This window comes from Neomonachus schauinslandi, chromosome 2, assembly GCF_002201575.2.
Source record: "Neomonachus schauinslandi chromosome 2, ASM220157v2, whole genome shotgun sequence".
In the NCBI taxonomy this organism is placed as follows: Eukaryota; Metazoa; Chordata; class Mammalia; order Carnivora; family Phocidae; genus Neomonachus; species Neomonachus schauinslandi.
In genome coordinates this window covers 81127602-81149103 of record NC_058404.1, presented here as the reverse complement: position 1 = coordinate 81149103, position 21502 = coordinate 81127602, and positions in this window count along the sequence as shown.

Here is a 21502-nt window from a genome sequence, read left to right as displayed (position 1 = left end):
GAAAGAATCACCAAAAAGGAGCAGTTCAAATAACCCCCAGAGATTGCACAAGTGCAATGCAGCTAGAGTGGAAAAACCTCATACTACACAGAGCAACGGAGTACTCAGAAAGGTATTGCTTCAGGAATGGGGCCAAATCAGCCCTACCACTAAAGGTTGCTCTGGTCCCACCTAAATAAGCTTAAAAGCAAGCTTTGAAAAAACCAAACTGTTTCCAAGTAGCTTAACAGCATCCCAGAATAAAGTTCAAGAATACTTAAAGGAATAAAGACATCCAGCATGCACAATATGAAATTCACAATGTCTGGCATCCAGTCGAAATTTCCAGGCATTCAAAGAAGAAAAACAATATGTCAAAGAAGAAGGAAAATATGATCTATGATGAGGAGAAAAATCAATTAACAAAAACAGACCCAATGAAATGAATTATAGAATTAGTGGATAAGGATATTAAAATAGCTATCATAAATGTACTTCATATGTTCCAGAAGGTAGAGGAAAACATGAGCATGTTAAGAAGAAAGATGAAAGAGATTTTTTTAAAAGACCAAATAAAACTACTAGAGATGAAAAATAAAGTATCTGAGATGAAAAATACACTAGATGGGGTTAACAGAGTTGACCCTGTTTTAAGAAAAGACTAGTAAAGTTGAAGATACTTGAAGATGTAGAATATAAACTATCCAAAATGAAACAAAGACCGAAAAGGAAGGAAAAAAAAAGAGAAAAGGACAGACCATTATGGGTGTGTGACAATGTGTAATTGGGGTCCTTACAGGAGAGGAGAGGTGGAAAAGGGAACATAAAAAGGAAGAAATAATGGCTGAAGTTGTACCAGATTTTATGAAGTATATTGGAAATTTATTCCAAATTTAATTAAAACTACCAGCAATTCAAGACACTCACTAAATATCCATCAATGGATGAATGGGTAAAGAAAATACAGTGCACACACACACACTAGAATATTATTCCGTCATAAAAAAGAAGGAAATCATGCCATTTGTGACAATATGGATGAACCTTAGGGGCATTATGCTAAGTGAAATAAGTCAGATAGAGAAAGACAAACACTATATAATCTCACTTAAATGTGAAATCTAAAAAACAAAACAAGCAAATAAAACCCAAGCTCATAGATACATAGAGCAGATTGGTGGTTGCCAGGGCTTGCGGGGGGGGGCACAAAAGAGTGTCAGGAAGTATAAACTTCCAGATACAGAATAAATAAGTCCTGGGGATGTAATAATCAGTATGGTGACTATAGCTGATTGTATTGTGTATTTCAGACAATATTGTATTGTGTATTTCAAAGTTGCTAAGAGAGTAAATCTTAAAAGTTCTCCTCACAAGAAAGAAAATTATAACTGTGTGGTGGTGGATGTCAACCAGACTTATTGTGTGATCATTTTGCAATATATATATAAATATTAAATCATTATGTTATATACCTGAAACTAATGTCACATGTCAAGTATATCTCAATTTAAAAAAAAAGGAATTCAACAAAGTTTGCAAGGGTTCTTTCTTGAAAACTTTCCAGTTTTATGATGTTTTATGTACTCACAATAAGACAGCAGCTTGTAGTTGAGAGCGAAAGAGAGAGAAGTATACAAAATATTGGAAGTGGCAGGTGTTTCCTACTTTCTCAGAACAGACTTAAGGTAACATAATTCCAAATGACTGCTGATTTTAGACTTGGAACAACTCCCACAGTTCATCTTATCTATTTCCTCTGTTTATAAATGCAAGCACTGAGAACCACGAAGTTAGCCAAGTTAAATGACTTGTCCAAGGTGACATAAAATATTAGTTACTGATATGTCACTATCACATAAGTTCCTTGATTCTTAATCTAGAGTGCCTTCCAGTAAATCAGATGAAAGTTCCCTTGGGTTTTTTTCTCACTAAATCTCTGTACCCTGGCAAACCATTCAGTACTCCCAACAAACAAATTGTCTAATCAAAATACTTATTTCAGAGAATAGCCATGGAAATGTGACTGTGTTTAGGGGATGAAGAATAGTCTGGTTTAATGGGAATATGAGGTTTGATTGAGGAGCAGTGAGAGAGAAGCACAAAGCAGTGGTTCTCAATGCACAATCTGGGGACCTGGGACACTTTCAAAGGGTCTGTGAGGTCAAAGCTATTTCCCCATTCGTACTGAGATGTTATTTGCCTTTTCACTTTGCTAAGTATACAGTGGAATTTTCCAGAGGCTACATGACCTGTGATATCACAACACATTGACTGCAGAAGCAAAGAGAATGCAGCTGTCTTCTATTAAGTGAGACATTTGAGAGATTTACCAAAATGTGAAACAACGCCACTCTCTAATTTTTTTCTTTTAAAAAATAGTTATTTCTCATAAAATGTGGTATTTATGTTAATCTGTAATGAGCTTCTTATTGTCATTTAACAAATATATAAATATTTTTAAAATTTCATCAGTCTTAATTTCTAATACAGTAAATAGTGATAGATATAGCCCATATAAATATGAAATCTCTTCAGGGTCTTCAATAATTTTTAAGAATGAGAAGGAATCCTAAAACAAAAATGTTTGAGAATCACTGTTACGGAGGATTTCTGAAACTACGTTGAAGAATTTGTCTTTCACGCACATGTGGCTTGTCACGGAGGAGTTCTGAGCAAGGAAGCACAAGATTCAGAGTCAGGCTTTGGGAAAGACTTAGCCTGGCAACCGGTGGGAAGACAGCAAAGGTGGGGATAAAGATAAAACAATCAGAAGGCTATCCAAGTGCAGTTGAGAAGCAGTGAGATGGTAGCACCAGAAAGGAGAAGCAAGTTAAAAGATTCAGCAGTAGGGGTGCCTGGGTGGCTCAGCTGGTGGTGTCTGACCCTTGCTTTTGGCTCAGGTCAGGATATCAGGGTCGTGAGATCAAGCCCAGAGCGGGCTCTGCCCTCCACACTCAGGGGAGTCTGCTTGAGATTCTCCCTTTGCCCCTCCCTTTCCCCAGCCCCTCCCCGTTTGCCTTTGCGCATGTGCATGCGTGCTCTCTCCCCCCCTCTCTCTCAAGTTAATAAATCTTTCTTTCTTTTTCTTTCTTTCTTTCTTTCTTTCTTTTTTAAGATTCAGCAGTAGAATTTGTGGGAGAGGCAATTGAAGGGACTCAAAGGGCAGGGAAGAGGAAAATGACCAATATGTTCCCCAGCTGACTAGAGAGTGGTCATAGGTACCATTAAACGGAAATAAGTGAGGAAGAGGACTTTTTTTTAAGGTGGTAAGACTTTACGCTCTCACGTGCTAATTTTGAAGTAAAATTGCATAAGGCCACTGGAACTGATAAGAAAAAAGTAATTTGAAACTTTCAAGAACAGTGTCAGAGGGTTATTAGGGACACCCAATTTTAGAAGGAAAGACCAAATGATGATGAAAAGGAGGCATCGAGTGTAGACTACTCGTATGAAATCATTGCTGGGGCAAAAAGCACTTTATAGCGAAGTGGTTAGGGACGTGTGCTCTGGAGCCAGAATGCTTGGGTGTGAGTCCTGGCTCTATCTCTTTCACGTTGTGTAGTCTTAGGCAAATTACTTAACCTTAAATGGGGCTAACTATAGTATTTGCCACAGAAAGTTTCATGAAGATTAACGACGACACCGCACGTCAAGTTTTAACAGGGAGCCAGGTATATGGTTGGCACTCAATAAATATTATTGTTATTATGCCCATCAAGTTACATTTCTATCTATTATAAAATATACATGTAGTAAGACTGGGCCACTGAGAATTCAATTACTATTTATTACAGTCTACTCCCAAATATGTATGCTAATGGTAACATAACATGAGTATACAAATTCATCATTAATAAATGTTTATTGAAAACACAATGCCGCACATATGCCAGGGATAAGGAGATGAATGAGATATTATCCTTTCCTTAAAAGCTGATTTTGGCAAGCAAAATATAAAAAATTACACAGCAATGCAGGTCAGCCTGTGCCATGTTCTAAATATGTGATCCAGACTGAAGTGGTTCTGGAGTCTGAATGTTAGGGGAATCACTGGGGACAGAAACAAGTAGGAATGGACAAATTCTCTGGGGGTGAAGGCATTCAGAGAAAGAACAGAAATCCCAGATAAATGCCCTGTTAGAGTCAAAAAGAGGAACAGGAGTAGCTGGTGTCTAAAAAATGAGATTGGCTGGAGTGGGAAAAGAAGAATGAGTAATAGTGTCGAAGACAGAAATCTAGCAACACCTGGACTGGGGAAGGTCAGGGTCACAGTGCGGTGTGCCAGGAAACAATTTCCGCAAAAACAAAAGCAAAACACAAAAAGCTTATAGGCTTAGAAACCTTTCTGGAGGTGTTAAAATATTAAACTTTCAAGAGCCCTTTCTTCTGAAAAGTGGGACTTAACCATTTTATTTTTCTATTTATTCTGCTGTATAATTGGAAAGTTTTCAATTTTTAAGATCATGAGCCTGTATCTCTTTTATAATTCAAAATATTCATAATTTTTAACAATCTGTGCCACGGTCACAGTGTTAAATGATCTGTCTCTGAGGAATAGGGGGAAAAAAAAGCAAATATCTCTCACTTCTCACTCTATATATTTCTGCTTTAGAATTTCTTAGTGTGCATGAACTTTTTTAAATAATTTAAAGAATTTAAGACTTTCAAAATATTGTCACAAGGAGGAAAAACAAATATTTGGTGTTGTATTCTATGGTGTTCAAAGTTTAGCACTGAGCACGAGGAGACAAAGTCCCTGCCCTTGGAGAGTAAAGAGATAGGACATAACACAAAAGAACTTCTGAGTCCTAAGTCCCACCTTATGTTCTGGGGATAAAGAAGGGGCCAGTTTAGTGGGAATATGAGGTTTGGTTGAAGAGCAGTGAGAGAGAAGGGCTTAGCAGTGGTGCTCAATGTGCGATCTAGGGCCCTGGGACCCTTTCAATAGCCATAGTCCTAGAAGCAGACATTCTTCATGAAAAGTTAGTGTTGTAATGAGGTGCCCCTTCTGCTGTATGGCCAAGAACAGTCCCTTGGAGGATACTGCTTCATCGTAACAAATGATTTACAAGACCCTCCAAGTTATGAAAATTTAAGGCAAACAGGCAGTCCTTGCCTGTGAAAGTTTGTGTGTAAAATGCATATGTTTTTGTTGTTTAGCACCATCTGTCTTTCCTTCTTATGTGCAACAGGGAGATCTCTTGTTGGGATGTGCTGCAGTGTCCCATGGCAGGGAAAGATGCCATAGCAGACCGAACCAGGCTTCTTGGGGAAGACGTTTCCAGTGTGACAGGAGGCTGAGGCTGGGTTCCCCAGCCACGGCACACCTGGAGCTCTGCTGAGGAAGCACTGGGGGAAATGGCTGAGCGGGTGAGTGTGATCTAACAGAGACGTGGCCCCAGAGCTCAGGCAGGGCCGCCGCGGGGTGATGGGAAGAAAAGAGCTGACTCAATAGGCATATCGTAGCAACCACGAGCAAGTTTCCTGACATCAGAATGTGCAGGACTCACCTGTGACTTCATGTGGCAGAGACCCAAGCCCCGGCATGAGTAGACGGGGCACACTTCCCGGTTTTCTCCTTGCTGGCTTTTGGCAGCGGGACCCATCTCCTTTGAACTGAGTTAATCCTTTGTGTTCCTGCCCAAGTAAGGTGGTGAAGGGAGGCCTTGGGAAACAAATGAACTTCCTGTCATGAAGGGCAGATGGGTGCTCCAGCAATAAATTGAATAAATAAAAGCAAGGCAGTTGTGTTTGAACTCCCAGCTAGTAAAAAGGATCATTCCAGATACACTACTTGACATGGATTTCTGCAAAATGAGTCATTTCCCTCCTGGTGTCTCTTAAAATTTCTTAAATGTATTCCCACAACACCTGCAGTTAAGCCCAATGTTTCTGGGAATATAAGAAGTAAAGTATGCAGCCTACCTATGAGAACAATGGACACACAGGGTAATGGTAAGAGCTTTGAGAACAGGAAATCTGCATGTGCTTGTCTGGTTCTTTATGCCTCTTCTTACATACCAGCATGCTGCCAATTTGAAGCCACCTCACGGGACATTTGCAGGATCCGTTAGGATGACCGCTCCATGACACCAAGAGTTCTGTATTGCTCATTGACCTGCAAGAGGGCCTGGTAGATGTTCAGGAAATATTCACTGAACAAACATGAATGAGTAAGCTGATCCACATGAAAATATCCAAACACTAGAATGTAGGGTTAAAGATTGACGAGGGTTAATTTTTGTCCTTTGAAACACTACTAGGAAGGGAGATGTTCTCTGGCAGAGGTTTGGAGAGAGGAAGGAACACATCAATACCAATACACGGGGAAGAAAGCTTGTGTGATGGAGAGCTTCGGCCTAGGTTCCTTTAAGTCAGATTGAGCCAAAGCACATTTGCTTACCGAACAGTGTCCCTACCTAGAGGAAACAGCTTCAGGGAAGGGGAAGTAAATCTTGATTTTCTGGGCCTGATACCAGATATTCTAGCACATTAAAGATGACAAAGGGGACAAGACCTTAAGACCTATTCCAAGTTGTGTATTTCCCTCCCTCTGCGGATTAGCCAGTGTGGAGTCATGTGTGTCCGGGAAGGGATAGAGGATGTGGAAAAAGAAGTTTCTTTCTCTATAATTTGAGGAGCCACACTGTCAGGGAGGCTTGAGGTCTCGGGTTGATTGCAATGTCCAGACTCAGTGAGAAGAACTGAGACGATGATAAGACATACCTTACCCAAGAATTCTTGTGATTGAGCATGTACTCGTAATAGTTGATTTCCCCAAAGAGTAACCGAAAGGGTCAGGGTAGCCTCTACTTCCCAGGAAAGAAGAATATTTTATCTTTGATGAATATTTGGTTACACTGTCAGAAAACTCCATTGCTGCAGTTTTTCTGGGATTTCATATAATATTTTTTCCTTTATGCTAATATCGAGAATGACCTAGTAAATCAACTGTATCTTGCTGCTTTTGGTGTGGGAAGAGTTTTTGAAAGGTAGAATCTTGCAAAGGTACAGGTCTCTCTGGCCTGAAAAGTTTATACGTCATTCAGATCTGCAAAATTGGGAATGTCAAAGCATAGGAATTTGAGAGACTGGAAGAACAACAGGCTTCAGAAAACTTGAGCAGGGAAAACAAACACATTTAGGGCTTATGCAGGCCTGGATTATCACTACTGTGAAAGTAGGGGTGAAACGTAGCAGGCAATTCATTTTATCATTTATACACATTTCCTTGTTAGGGAAAGAACCATTTAAATGTGTGAAAGCAATTTTGCTGAAAGAAACTGGTAGTGAGATTGTTCTACACAATTAGCATTATTGACATTTTAAAAACCTATGTGGAATAAAGTCAGGTAATTATAATATGTATTTGTCATACTTTTCAGTTTTGATTCAGTGTACTGCTCTATTTTTTTTTTTTTAAGATTTTATTTATTTATTTGACAGAGACAGAGAGAGACACCGAGAGAGGGAACACAAGCAGGGGGAGTGGGAGAGGAAGAAGCAGGTTTACCCACGGAGCAGGGAGCCCGATGTGGGGCTCGATCCCAGGACCCTGGGATCATGACCTGAGCCGAAGGCAGACGCTTAACTGACTGAGCCACACAGGCACCCAGTGTACTGCTCTATTAATGAACGTTTCACCATAAACAGTATAATGATCTCTTAGCAACAGAGACTGAAACAGAACCCACTCATTGAGTCTTCTACCTGAATTGAAATGAATACTTGGGAAATTAACTCATTTACAAATATGTAGCGAGCACCTATTATGTGGCAGATCCCATGCTAGGTGTTTTGAACACATTGCTGAATAACACCCAGGCACTTGCCCTCAGGCAGTTCATAATCTAGTGAGGAGATGCACACACAAAGATAATTCATGGGGCACCTGTGGTGGCTCAGTCGGTTAAGCAACTGACTCTTGATTTCGCTCAGGTCATGATCTCAGGGTTGTGGGATGGAGCCCCCCATGGGGCTCCACGCTCAGTGTGAGTCTACCTGGGATTCTATCTTTCCTTCTCCCTCTGCCCCTCCCCCCCACTCACCCGTGCTCTCTCTCTGTCAAAATAAATAAATAAAATCTTAAAAAAAATTTAAAGATAATTTATAAAAATAGGTAACACAGAGCTCTTACCAAGTGCCAGCCAGCACTATACACAATTCTCACAATCTTAGGATCTAGGGCCTATTAATCCATTTTATAGATGAAGTGAAGACCATGAGTTTCTTGCCCAAATTCACAATACTTATCTGGCTCCAGAGCCCTGGACACATTCCTCTGCTTATATGTGGTATATACAATGATGACCACAGATGCAGTATTATAAACACACACAAGTAGGGCTTTTGACTGGGTTGGAGTTAACAATGAGGGAAATCTTCTTAGAGGAAGTCAGGCCAGAATTAAGCCCCCCAAAATGAGGGTGTGTTCAGTGATGGTTGAGAGGAGGCAAGCTAGAACCAATCATGGAGAGCCCTGTGTACCTTTCCGCGGAGCTTGGGCTCTTTCCTATATTCAGCACACTTCTTCTGAAAGGTTTTAAATGGGAGATAGCATGGCCAGACTTGCATTTTAGACAAATCTCTCTGATGGTTTTGTAGAGCAGTGGATTTCAAATGTTAGTATGTGCATCAGGATCACCCTAAGGGCCTTTAAAACAGATTTCTGGGCTCCACTCCCTGAGTGTCTCACTCAGGAGGCTTGGTATGAGGTCTGAGGATTTGCATTCCTAGCAAGTTCCAGGCGATCTTCTGTGGCTGCAGGAACCACATTTTGAGAACCACTGTTGTGTAGGATGTTCCTGAAGGAGCCTAGGCTGGAGACTACTTAGGAGGCTATATCGCTAATTTAGGAAAGAGAAAAGGAACGTCTAAAGTAAAATCTAGAACTAAAATATAAACTCTGTGAGAGCAGGGATTTTGTCCAATTTTTTTTTAAATTTTATATTTCCAACACCTAGATTAGTGCCTAGCATGTGATAGTGCTCAATAAACACTCACTGAATAAACAAATGAGTAATAGACTCAGGAAATACTCAGGAGAGAAGATCAACACTACTTGATGATATGGGAGATGAGATAGAAAACACAAGACTGATGTCCAGGTGTCTAGTTTGGATGACTATGAGTGATGCCATTGACAATGGCAGATACTCCAGAGTAAAGGGCACATTTGGAGTGAGGATGATGATCAGTTTGAGATATGTTGCATGTAAAGGTTGTATGAGATTTCCAGGAGAATATAAGCATTAGACGGTTGGATGTGAGAATCGGAAGATCAGAGAGAGCTCTGGGCCAGAGATACCAGTTTGGAAATCCTCTGGTAACTAAGTAGATAATAGTCAGAGCTATGAGATTCCTGAATGAAATCGCTCAAGGGGAGTAGATAGGGTCAGAAGAGCAACGAGCTAAAAATGAAACACCAAATTTTATGGGACAGGGAAAGAAGGAGCTCACGAAAGGAGGAAAAAGGAAATGGTCAGAGAGGTAGAAGAGAATGGGTGAGTTCAGTGCTTTGGGAGCTAAGGGGTTTTATCCATTTGTTTTGCTTTTTATTATATAAAATTTAAAACACAAGGAGTAGAAAGAATAGTATAATGATTTCCCATAGAGCCATCAACAATGGTCAACTCATGGCCAGTCCCATTTCACTTATTTTTTTTTAATCTTATTTTACTTGTATCTCTACCCACTCCCTCCTGCCAACTAAACTGTATTATTTTTGAAACAAAATAGGTGTCATGTTGGTTCATCAGCAAATATTTCAGTAGGTATCTCTAAAAGATAAGAGCTCTTTTGAAAAAATATCATAACAATATCATTATCTCAACAAAAAAGTTAACAATTCCATAATGTCATTAAATTTTTAGTTAATATCCAAATTTCCTCAACTGTCTCATAATTTGGGGGGGTTTTGCTTTTTTTTTTTTTTTTTTTTGGTTGAAGCAGGAGCCAGGTAAGATCTGCACAATGCAATGAGTTAATATGTCTCTTAGATCTCTTTTAAATGACAGCATTCCCCCCCCCCGCCCCGCCCCACCCCGCCAGCCTTCTGTTTTTCTTGGCTAGTTATTAATTGAAGAAACTGGGTCCTGTAGAATTTCCCTCATTCTGGACTTTGCTGCACGTCTCCATTGTGTCATTGAATATATTCTTGTATCTACTATATTTCCTGTATATTGGTAGTTTAGATCTAGAGGCAAGGCTTGACCAATTTATGTTCCATTTTTTGGCAAGAATACCCTCACAGGAGGTATTGTGTCTGGTTACCTTTCTTTCGGTGAGATAGCAGCCATTGATGATTATTATCTAGATCCTTTATTTGATTGGAAATTACAATATAGTAGTAGTATGATTTCATCATTCTTTTTCATGCATCCCTTTTTCATTTGTTAATGGGATTACTTTTATAAAGAGAAAGTTTCCCATATCACCTATTGGTTACATGGAGATATTGTCATGTAAGAAAGGCAGAATAAATGCATCATTCTTTCTTTTTATTTACCGGGTTTCAATATAAGTTGGTTCCCTAGCATCTAATGTGATCAAATGAGGGATGTTTCAAAGTATTATCATAAAGTCATTCATTTAAATATTTTTGTGTATTTCAATCTATTGCAAGGATTTTATTGATGTACAAATTGTCCCATCTTTGGCTTACAGGAGCTTCTTTAAGTCCATTCTTGAGTTTTCTGAAATAACGCCAGGAACAAATGCTAGCTTCCTTGCTTTCTGCTATAACAAGATGATTCACACAGTCTATCTTATACATTTTTTACTCCAGATCTGGGATCACTTATTTCTCAAAAAACGTTCCGGTTTCTTTAATGGACGTGGTAATCAGAGACCACAATTTGGGAACCGAAGGTGCTCATTGCTATTACATTGGTAATTATTTCTAAGATTTTTTTCCTCAAAAGAGACAAGCAATATGTGTTTTTAGACAAAATACCTCATAAGTTCATACTGATGTTCCCAATTCAAAAATAAGATCAAAGCATTTGTAGTTAAGTCATTTGAATTCGCAGTGACAGTATCGTAGCCAATGAGGCTTACCCAAGGCGTGATTATTGCTAATTGAATTTGCATTTGCATTGCTTTTGCCTTATGCTGAGTGTCTTGGTTTGCAACAATGTTAAAATAATTATTTTTTTTACAATTTCGGAATAAAAACGCCAAATATTATCACTAACAATATGACTTATGAAAATAGTTTGATTTTTTTTTTAGTTATTTTTGTCCTTCGATTATATCCCACTAAGTATTTACAGTCAGATTACTGTATTTGTTGTCATTTGAAATATTTCCTCTCTTTATGCCACAGGCTTGATTCACAGTTAGGCTCATTTGTTCATTTTGATTTTAGTTTTTTATTTTCTTTTTAAAAAATGTCTTTGCTTTATAGTTAGGCAAAACATTCCCATGGTTCCAAAGTCAAATCTAAAAACATGGTATATTCAGTGAAATCTAGTTTCTATTCTCATTTTCTCCACTTTATTCTCTCCCCTATATATAATTTTTTTTAAGTTTTGGTTTATTCTTTCATTTTTGTTTTGTTATTAGCAAATATATATAGATATATATTCATATTCCTCCACTTTCTTAAAACAGATAACATACCTACATTGATGAAAACTATACATACTTTTCTCCACCTTACTTTGTTCACTTAACAATATATCCTGCAGATACATTCATGCAGCATATAGAAAATAATCTTAATTCCTTATTACTGTTCCAGAGTACTCCAGTATGTTCATTCAACTAGTTCTCTAGGAATGGATATTAGCATCGTGGCCAGCTTTCCCAAAGCCAAAGCTTTTGAGAGTGAACAAATGATGAATAGTGTCTAGTGAATCTGAACCATCCAGCAGAAGACAGACAAACATTCATTGGATTTGGCAATATGAAGGTCAAGGAAATCTTAACCAGGGCTAGGTTGTATATACACAACTTTCCCAGCAGTATGCAGTGGCCCTAGCTTAGCAAGAATAGTTTGGATGCCCTAGTGCAAACTGAAATCAGGTTATAGTGGGTCACAGCGTGAATGGGATCTAAGAAAACGGAGACGGCAGGAAGTATAAACCGCTCTCTCAGGAAGTTTGGACAAGAAGGGACACAGAATAGATAGAGAAATAAATAGAGAAATATTGGGGAAGAAGAGTGGTTTTATTTTAGTGGCTCTTTTTTGTATGTTTATGAATGGTTGTGTAGATGTGTTTCTAGAATGGAAGATATTAGAAGCACATTTATTGTTTGGGGGAAGGGGCCATAAAGAGGAAAAGTTAACACAAGAAGGAAAAAAAGGAGTTGCTGGTGGAGAAACTCTGTAATTCTTTATTTTTGAAGAGAAGACTCAAGGTTGTTTAGAGTGTGGTTGGAAAATATAAATGTGTGACAAGCAATATATATATCTGTATATCTCTATCTATCTATCTATCATCTATCTATCTATCTATCTATCTATATCTATATACATATACCTATCTCCTAAAATTTACAGAAACTCAAGTCACCATGAAAAGATAACTTTCCCTGGCCCAATCTTTGTCCTCCTGAAACTTATAGTAAATGAGATGTTTACTTACTGCAGCATTCTCCCCTCTTTGGTCCATCGCCATCACTAACCCCTAGTCTAATCTACCATTTTCTCTTGTGACCGCTGTAGAAGCCTCCTCCCTGGGCTACCTGATTTCACTTTGGATTCTTCTGTTGTTCTCACTTTTCTACAGAGAAGCCAGGAAAATGTAACCCAAATCCTGTGTCTTCCCTGCTTAAAACTATTCAATGACTATTTCCTGTCACACTTCAAATAAAATCCAAAGTCGTTATGAGGGGCTCCAAATGACCTATAATTTCTTCAGCTTCCTTCTCGTTGTCCACATCTCACCTCAAAGTTCTCCCCTCAGGTAGGTCCTCTCTGGCCACCCTATCTAAAGTAGAACCCTGGGGCGCCTGGGTGGCTCAGTTGGTTAAGCGACTGCCTTCGGCTCAGGTCATGATCCTGGAGTCCCGGAATCGAGTCCCGCATCGGGCTCCCTGCTCGGCGGGGAGTCTGCTTCTCCCTCTGACCCTCCTCCCTCTCATGCTCTCTGTCTCTCATTCTCTCTCTCGCAAATAAATAAATAAAATCTTAAAAAAAAAAGTAGAACCCTGGGACACCTGGGTGTCTCAGTCTGCCTTTGGCTCAGGTCATGATCCCAGGGTCCTGGGATCCAGCCCCGCATCGGGCTCCCTGCTCGGCAGGAAGGCTTTTCCCTCTCCCACTCCCCCTGCTTGTGTTCCCTCTCTTGCTGTCTCTCTCTCTGTCAAATAAATAAATAAAATCTTTAAAAAAAAAAAGTAGAACCCTGACCACTCCCTGAAGCTACTGTCACACTGCCCTGTTTTATGTCCTCAAAGCTTAAACGATCACATCTTAACTTACTTAGTCTTCCCCTGTTCATTGTCTGTCTCCCCAATTAAAACATGTGCCAACCCAGAGTAAAAGCTGCTGTTCTTCAGAGTGCCTAAAACTGCACTGCCACATAGTAGGCACTCAACAAACATTTCCTGACTGAATTAATATTGTTCTTTGGCTTTTGCCAGGACCCTCTATAGTCATCTTCCCTTCTTTTACTTATCATTTTCTCTCCTTTGGTTTTGCACAAGGCATTTTAACTCAGCAGTTATGGCTTTGAAGGTCCATCCAACTGCAAAAACTTTGAAATGGATAAAATTTGAGTTTGAACTCCTGAAAAACAAAACGCAAACTTCAGGGGACTTTATTTAGGCAGAGTGGCGTATTTCTGTGATAAACGGGGAAGAAAAAAACAAACCAACCAACAACCAAAACGTGATCACTTTGTCTCAGGTGGAAAAGGGCAACATTGGGCTTCTTTTGAAGGATGAGCTAACTGGGTGTATGCAGAGTAGAAGATACAGAGTGAAGTAATCCTCTAGGAAACTAGAAGAGCATTCTGTGAGGGAATGACCTTTTTGATCCACAGCTGTGCAAGTAAATTGCAGCCTGTGGGCTGTTCCACTCTGCTGATGCCTGAGACTTTCCAGTTTGGAGGTAAAATATTAGCAAGCCAGTTTGGCCACAAGTCTATGGCTAAATGTTGCAATACACTTTATAATTAAGAAAGATCATATTTTGAGTTCCATCTGTCCGACTTCTGGGTTTGGTTCTGGTTTGTCTCCATACTCAGGACAGGAAGCAAATGTTATTTATTGACCATCCTCCGAAAAATCCTGGACAGAGCTCAAACGCGGTTGGGTCAGTTGGATACCCGAGGCTTCTAGATTGATCGCTACTGATCAGTGTTTTTATTTTCAAATAAGGATCATCATCTCAACTGTGGCATTTGGATAACATTAGCCACAGTAAATCCTACAAGGCAAGATTTTTAAAAGAAAAACCTTTTAAACAACAACAACATAAAGCACCCACCTACTATCTTCAATTATATAATGGACTTTAAAGGTGACAAAACAACACTAAAAATTTCTGTCCTAAAATGTACTATCCAGAGAAATAAAAACTTAAAGGAAACTTTAAAGTAAAATTTCAAAGGCTTCTTCTTGTCCATTTATCACAATAATAGAAAAAGAAAAATCTAAGATACATTTTACAACTCTAATTCACATGTGACTTTGTTTCTGGTGCTCATTTCTAAATAACCTAAATTCTATTTTAGAGGCAAGAGCCCTAGGGTAGGGTCATGTTCACAAGCCCTTGAGATTTTCTTCTTGTTTTTGGCTCAGCTCCTGAAATCATTCTTCTTATTGCCTCCTTCAAACCAAAAGGAAGGCATTCTTTGTCCCTATCAGTGTTGTGTTTTTAAGGGCCTGTTTGTGTTCAAAAGAAAAGCAGAAAAGACCTACCTGGGGAGTCTCTTCTTTAAGAGTGAAAAACTATTGATTCTTCCTCATAACCGGCAGGAGAAAATGTTCCACTTTACCACTTTACTCTCTTCCCAGGAATACATTTTGGAAGAAGAAATTATTTTAAACGATTTTTTGATACCTCGGTGAAGTTATACCTTAGCTTAGAAAAGTTGCTCTGTCTTAGGCAGGGCCTGATCCCACACTTGCCTCAAATACAAACAGAGGGGCTGTTTCTGCATGTGTTTCTGCACAGCTTACGAGAACAGACTATTTTTTTACGCAAAACCTTTTCAAGTTCCTGAAGAGACATTTACAATATTTTCATGCCATCCCTGACTGACTACCAAAGAACAACTTGTATGTTCTCTGAGGAAATATCAAAACACAATGTAAGTGCATATGCCCAACATTTCTATAGAATAAAGAGAGGGCGATTATTAATATACCAAGAACTTCAAAAGATTGCCTGCCTAAGTGTTCAAAAGTCTTAGCCATTCTAGTTGGAAATAAATGACAAATATAATAAGGCAAAATAAAAAACTTTCTGGGACTCCTAGTCACCTATCCAATATTCAGTGGTGTGCTGATAAATGTTTGACAACTGGCTTTTTTTTTTTTTAAAGGCCTTAATTTGTGGTGTTTGCCAATTTTTGTGGTGTAAAGGCTCCCACTGTGACCAATTTCAGGCTATCGTGGTGTTTAACAACCAGCTTGTTAAAACAAAAACAAAACAAACAAACAAAAAAAAACAGCTGAAAATTTAACCATCAGCTCTTATAAGCCGGTATGAACCATGTGGAGCACATCATTGCATTCATCCTTCTCCTTCTTCATCACTAGCAGAGATACCATCTGTTGTGGCAGTTTTCTAGGATTAAAAACAAAAGATGACATTTCCCAGCCATCTTGGCAAACAGAGGGGGCCATATGACAATATTTACTAATGAGAAGTAAGCAGGTGTCCTGGTAGTAGTGATGGTCCTACCGCAGATGGTGGTGGTAGTGTGTGTTCCTTAAAGGGGCTCCGGCCTCAGTTTACCCTTTTTGTCCTTGTCCTTTTCTTTTTCCAGCCTGGAATGCAGACATGATGACTAGAGCCGCAGCAACCGTTTAATAATCAACAACAAGGGAGAGGACAAGGAAATCACAGAGATCTCGGCCCAGACATCTTTGAGTTGCCTTCCCACCTCTGGAATTCCTATTTCTGATCTTCTTTTTGCAAGAAATAAAGTAAATTTATTTATTGCTTAAGCCACTGACATTTAGCTTTCGTGTTAAAGGCAGCCAAATCTAGCCTTTGAACTTGGGCAAACTTGCCAGTGGATGCGGGCTTAGTGAAGAGAAATCGTTACCAGAAGCAAAACTATTTAAGATTTTTTTTTTTTTTGAAATCGGGTATTCGTTAAAACTTAAAAACTGACCAGTCTACTAAATATTTTGTCGGTATGGGTCCATCTAAAACACTTGACTTCAGAGGCAGAAATTGCGCCCAGCCTACTGACTACCTTTATCGAACACATACAATATACCAGATACCAAGCCCGTTGGAGGCATTACATGCTGTGTGACCTTAGACAAGGCGCTTCACATCATGCTGCTTCATTTTCTTCATCTGTAAAATGGAGATAACATGATACCTATATCATTGGGTTGTTCTGAAGGATAAAGGAGTTAATAACATGTATGTAAGGTGCTCGAAACAATGCCTGGAAAATTGGAAACACTAAATATGTATTAGCTATTACCGTTATCACTATGGTTCCCCACAAACCCTATTCAGTAGGCGCTGATACTACCAGCACATGAGGATAGTGGTATCTGTCTCATAGTGAGGCTCTCAGACTGTAAGATGATGCCTCTCAGGTGTTTACATTGCTCCAGGTGAATGCTCGGTAAACTCTAGCTATTATGAATTTGATATATAACAGCAGTGGAATGTGGCCCTTTTCATGAGATTTGTGCCAAAATATTGTGTCAGTGAAGAGGAAAAAGAACTAGCCGTTTGTGGGAGAAAAGGCTAGTCATTATTCATCCAACTCTACAATGTATTGTGGGGCCTCATGATATGTATGTAGTTAATGAGTCGAAGGACGAGTGCTACGTGACGTGCGACACACAGCTACTGAGAGCATGGGGCACAGCGTGAGGAAGGGAGCAGAGAAGGCCTTGGGGATGAAGCTTTGGTATGGAGAAGGCCCATACCAAAGGATTGGATTAGGAGGCCCAGAATTGGACTTGATTCTACCATTTACTAGTTTTTTGACCTTGGGCAAATTATGGAACTTCGCTAGACTTCACTTCCTTCATTTGTTAAGATGAGGATTTTGAGATCAATAAACCCATCCATCCCAGCCTTAAGAAGTATTTTTGTTTGTTTGTTTGTTTGTTTGTTTGTTTAATGGCTAGGAGATGATGTTGGACCTTAAAGAACAGGTGGAATTTTGAAAACTGGAGATGCTGGGATCATATAGCAGTATGAACAAAAAAAAAATTGGAAGAATACCATTGCAAATTTGCCTGTGTTTCTGTGGGAGAATGAAGGAGACCAGGCAGGAAAATGTGGGTCTGGGTCATACTTCAAGGGACCTTGGGTACCAGGCCTCAGAGTTAGAGTCTATTGGGAGGCACTGCTGACCCATTGAACTTCTTGATCAGGGGAATGACATGGACAAACAACTCCTTGTGGGAGATTATTCAGCAATTAGAATGATACAAGGGTCACTGGAGGCATGGAGGAGAGTCTGAGGGCCACTGTAGAGGTCTAGGCACAAGATCCAAGTACCTGGGGGCAATGGGAAAGGAAGGACGTGAGATCATTTGGAGAAAGATGTGAACATCTTAGGGAAGGAATGAACCCATGGAAACTTCTCCCCATATGATTACCTGGCAAGGAGTAGATGTGACAAGTCAGCAGTTTAGTGTGGGGGCACAAACTTGGGTCTGAACATTTGTTAGAAATATCAGTTGGAACAATAGGTAGCAAACTCATAAAATTGGGGTCAGTCTTTGTTAATAATGGTCAAGTTAACAGAGATCAGGTAAGCAGAAAATGCTGTCTGTATTATATTTTAGGAGTTCAGTAGCATTAATATTCACTGGGAGGCTCTGGGGAATAACAGCATTGAGGTTCTGTGCGGCAGGCAAATGGAGGAAGAAATAGTCTTCCAGGGCCTGTGTCTAGATGCTGTAAACACTGTCCTGCCTGACCCCTGCCTGGAAATGGGGTCCTAGAGAATAATTCTGCTAAGCAAAGATTATAGAACATCGCACAACCTTCAGAAACTGTGGGAATTCCTATAAAATTCTGTCACAATAATAATTACTATAAAATGTTCACACAGAACTTGTAGCGTACAGACTGTTAAGAAACTCTTAGAGGGGCGCCTCGGTGGCTCAGTTAGTTAAAGCGTCTGCCCTCAGCTCAGGTCATGATCCCGGAGTCCCCGGATTGAGCCCCACGTCAGGCTCCCTGCTCAGTGGGGAGTCTGCTTCTTCTTCTGCCCCTCACTCCACTCATGCTCTCTCTCTCAATCTCTCTCTCTCAAATAAATAATAAATAAAATCTTTAAAAAAAAATGTTTTTTAAAAAACAAACTCTTAGAAAAAGGGCTAACAACTTTTTTGCAAATTCTTAGCATTTATAATTAGAAATTTTAAATTAGAAGTTTAAATACACTTAAATAAGTAATAAATTAGAAATTCAGACTTGGGAGCGAAGGCAATCATGAGAAAGAAGCCCTACCGCGAAGTATGCCCTACTTTAAGAAAAACACCAATTGGAATTTTCACCACAGTTCAATTAGACATTTATTCTTTCAGCAAATATTTGGGTGTCTCCTGTGATAGGTCTGTGTAAACTTTGGGCATGCAGAGGGGAAACAAGTAGACACAGTTCCCACCCTCATATTGCTTAGAAGGCAGGTAGGGTCTTCCCACGGATATACAAAACAGCATGCCTAAACACATTCCTAATCACAAGCAGCCAAAAACTCTGGAGGAAAAGGTGTGATGAGAGAATAGAGGGATTTCAACATCAAAAATTCATAATTTGCACTTTCCCCCCAACTCTAGTTATCACTGGAACATTCCTGTTTAATGTCTGGAATACCGCACCAGTGATCCTTGGTGGGCTCACTCCAGGGAAATTGATTCATTTAAATTCACTTAAGGAGCTGTTACACAAATCCTACATTACACTTATTTTTCTATTGAGTAGAACCATCTCTTAAAATAAGTTCCTGGGTTCATATTTTGAATATTTAATATTTGCAGCCAATTTTAAGGGCTCGCCTTATTATAAATGATTAGTGGTTGTTTTTTGTTTTTGTTTTTTAAACAAGGTAGCTCAATAGCATTATTAGTTTGTCTTCAGTTCCTTGATACCTCCTTTTCTTTGAAGAACTTGTCCTTCTCCCTGCCTTAGCCACCCCCTTTCTCTGGTCACACTGCTAGATCCTGGCATTTCCCCAAACTTCCCCAGCTCCATAATTTCAAGCATCCCATTCTCAGACTGTTCCCAGCATTTGGGAGTGGGTCCCAACTCGGGCAATCCTTGGACTCCATGGGACCTTCAATCCATTGATCCTATCACCTTTCCTTTGTTCTCTACTCCTTTATGTCCTCACCTCCCTCCTTCCCACAGCCCGCCACAGTCACTCCTCTGCCCACACCCTCTGCTCTCTGACCCTCTTTCCCTCCATCACACCCACCTGCAAAACCCTAGCGCTGTCCCTTTAGGCCGACATGGCTGGAGAAAAATCCACAGCCCTGCTGACTGTGGTCTTGCTTTAAATTCATGACCACTAACCTCAAATGGGCACTTAATAGCACTGCCTGGCAATCCTACCACATTTGCCTTGTTCATTTGCTCTCAAACTCTCCCAGAAGATAACTCTTTCATATCTGCTTCTCTTATCTTGGTGAAATAGCCACAGACCCTACTTCCTGAGAATGGTGAGGGTGGGAGAGACTACGGAGGTTGGGAGAGAGAGAAGCAGTAGAAGAGAATTTCCCTATGTTCCCGCCTCTGCAGCCACTGGCGCTGGTGCACCTGGACCCACACACTCTCTTCCCTCCTGTGCCTAGCTTCTCCCTGTGTCACTGACCTGGCCTCCTGGCTTTTTGGCAAATGGGTTAAGTAGACTCAGGTTCAGGGGCTTTGCACTTGCTCTTCACTCTGCTTGGGAGTTCAGAGACCCTCCTCCTAGATCAGTGGCATGCCCCCTCTCTTCCTCCAAGACCTCTTATTCGGGAGCTTTACCCTACCCCTATAGAAATAGCAACCTCCCCCATTCCCAATCCTTTCTACCTTGCCTCTTCCATCCCATGTACCACCCACTACCTAGCATATTTGTGTATTTATTATTATTTGTCTTCTTTGATGAGAGCAGGGATTTTTATCTGTGTAGTTTGCCACTATATGCCCTGTAATTAGAACAGTGCTCCACTCATTCGTTCGTTCATTCATTCATTCATTCAACAGGTGTTTAATAAGCTCCTACAGGGTGCTAGATACTATTCTAGGCTCTGGGAGAATAACAATGAACAGAACAGACTAAAAGTCCTGCTCTTTTGGCTAAGAAGGTAGTTAGGTAGTGATAGGGAAAGAGGGTTATAAAGTACGTGTGTTTGGGAGGGGTGGGTAGAATTTTAGATAGAGTGGCCAGGGTAGGCCTCATTGAGAGTGGAACACCTGGGTGAAGACCTGCGGGAGTTGAGGGAGGGGAGGAGACAGCTAGTGTGGAGGCCCTGAGGTGGGACTGTGCCCAGGTTGCTCCAGGACTTGTGAGGAGGAGGCCAGTCTGACTTGAGGAAGTAGGCAAGGGAGAGAGGTAGGAGACCAGGTGAGAATGGGAAAGGAAGAGTCAGGAGGGCAGATCAGGTAGGGTTTTGTATACATTGTGAGAACTCTTGTTTTGAATGAAATGGGGAGCCAAGGGAAGATTTTTTCATACAATGATATTAATACACAAGCCATATTCAAGCTTTGACAATTGTCCCAATAATGTCCTTTTAAAAAAAGTATCCAAGTTTTTATTACCATTTAAAGAAATAACTTGACAAAGGGCAAAATCAAATTGCAAAGCATGTATAGTATTCATAATTATCATTTGTGGCTACTAGGACTGCTCTAAGAAAGGTCATGTGTAGGTTAAAATGTAATAATTTTATAATTTTTCTAACATAAAAAATAAGTGTTATCATGTCATTTTATAACTTCCCCCACAGTCCTGGATCCAATCAAGGATCACACACTGCATTTAGTTGTCATGTCTTTTTTAAACAGCTTTATTGAAATAAAATTCACATACCATATAATTTACCCATTTAAAGTGTACGATTCAATGGCTTTTAGTATATCCACAGAGTTGTGTAACTACCATCACAGAATAATTTTAGAACACTTTTTTTTATCCCCAAAAAGAAACTCTGTAACCTTTAGCTATCACTCCTCCCCAACTTCCCTACTGCCCCAAACACAGGCAACCACCATTCTACTTTCTGTCTCTATAGACAGGCCTCTTCTGGAAATTCATATAAATGAAAGCATCCAATACGTGGTCTCTGTGTCTGGCTTCTTTCATGTAGCATAATGTTTTCAAGGTTCATTCGTGCAGCATGTGTCAGTATTTCATTCTTTTTAATGACT